Below are 2,217 nucleotides of genomic sequence, written 5' to 3' on the forward strand. Positions count from 1 at the left end.
GAAAAAAGGTGGACGCCGACGTTGAATCAATTAGAGGGGCATGAAGCCCACCCTCGAGGGTGCTATTCCTGGACTCTCCTTTAGATCATGTTTTCTTGTCACTCAGCTGGCGCAATTTCGGAAAAAGGTTTGGCAGCGGTTGCCCAGCCCTCACCGCGTCTACTCGGTGATTTTAAAACTCGATCTAAAACGGGAGCCCTCGTCTAGCAGCTCCGTCCGGTGTTGCTCGGGTATTGCATAAATTTATGCCATCGGCGCGAATCCCCCAACGAATGCCTACGCTTGGACCCTCTCTTAGATCACCTTCTTCGATCACTCGACCGACGCAACTACGAAAGAGACTTGGCAGCGGTTGCCATTCTACAGCGCGTCTGTTCAGCGATTTTGAAGTTGATCTAATGGCGAGCCCTTGTCTCTAGCCATGAGGTGGGTGCTTGGCGCTCTAGCAAAATTTTTTGCGTGCCTATCGCGGCTACAAGGGGAGAGGTGGTTGCCGCGAGCCTCTCCCGTGCCCCCCTCATTGATTCAACGCCGCTGTCAGGGCGGATGGACATGTCCGATTTTGAAACGGTGGACGCCGACGTTGAATCAATTAGAGGGGCATGAAGCCCACCCTCGAGGGTGCTATTCCTGGACTCTCCTTTAGATCATGTTTTCTTGTCACTCAGCTGCCGCAATTTCGGAAAAAGGTTTGGCAGCGGTTGCCAGCCCTCACCGCGTCTACTCGGTGATTTTAAAACTCGATCTAAAACGGGAGCCCTCGTCTAGCACCTCCGTCCGGTGTTGCTCGGGTATTGCATAAATTTATGCCATCGGCGCGAATCCCCCAACGAATGCCTACGCTTGGACCCTCTCTTAGATCACCTTCTTCGATCACTCCACCGACGCAACTACGGAAGAGACTTGGCAGCGGTTGCCATTCTACAGCGCGTCTGTTCAGCGATTTCGAAGTTGATCTAATGGCGAGCCCTTGTCTCTAGCCATGAGGTGGGTGCTTGGCGCTCTAGCAAAATTTTTTGCGTGCCTATCGCGGCTACAAGGGGAGAGGTGGTTGCCGCGAGCCTCTCCCGTGCCCCCCCTCATTGATTCAACGCCGCTGTCAGGGCGGATGGATATGTCGGATTTTGAAAAAAGGTGGAAGCCGACGTTGAATCAATTAGAGGGGCATGAAGCCCACCCTCGAGGGTGCTATTCCGGGACTCTCCTTTAGATCATGTTTTCCTGTCACTCAACTGGCGCAATTCCGGAAAAAGGTTTGGCAGCGGTTGCCATTCCTCACCGCGTCTACTCGGTGATTTTAAAACTCGATCTAAAACGGGAGCCCTCGTCTAGCAGCTCCGTCCGGTGTTGCTTGGGGTATTGCATAAATTTATGCCATCGGGGCGAATCCCCCAACGAATGCCTACGCTTGGACCCTCTCTTAGATCACCTTCTTCGATCACTCGACCGACGCAACTACGGAAGAGACTTGGCAGCGGTTGCCATTCTACACCGCGTCTGTTCAGCGATTTCGAAGTTGATCTAATGGCGAGCCCTTGTCTCTAGCCATGAGGTGGGTGCTTGGCGCTCCAGCAAAATTTTTTGCGTGCCTATCGTGGCTACAAGGGGAGAGGTGGTTGCCGCGAGCCTCTCCCGTGCCCCCCTCATTGATTCAACGCCGCTGTCAGGGCGGATGGATATGTCGGATTTTGAAACGGTGGACGCCGACGTTGAATCAATTAGAGGGGCATGAAGCCCACCCTCGAGGGTGCTATTCCTGGACTCTCCTTTAGATCATGTATTCTTGTCACTCAGCTGGCGCAATTTCGGAAAAAGGTTTGGCAGCGGTTGCCAGCCCCTCGCCGCGTCTACTCGGTGATTTTAAAACTCGATCTAAAACGGGAGCCCTCGTCTTGCACCTCCGTCCGGTGTTGCTCGGGTATTGCACAAATTTTTGCCATCGGCCCGAATCCCCCAACGAATGCCTACACGCTTGGACCCTCTCTTAGATCACCTTCTTCGATCACTAGACCGACGCAATTACGGAAGAGACTTGGCAGCGGTTGCCATTCTACACCGCGTCCGTTCTGCGATTTCGAAGTTGATCTAATGGCGAGCCCTTGTCGATAGCCATGAGGTGGGTACTTGGCGCTCTAGCAATATTTTTTGCGAGCCTATCGCGGCTACAATGGGGGAGGTGGTTGCCGCGAGCCTCTCCCGTGCCCAGCTCATTGATTC

Source organism: Cupressus sempervirens, chromosome 2 (assembly GCF_028749045.1).
Source record: "Cupressus sempervirens isolate cs-2001-9-10 chromosome 2, ASM2874904v1, whole genome shotgun sequence".
In the NCBI taxonomy this organism is placed as follows: domain Eukaryota; kingdom Viridiplantae; phylum Streptophyta; class Pinopsida; order Cupressales; family Cupressaceae; genus Cupressus; species Cupressus sempervirens.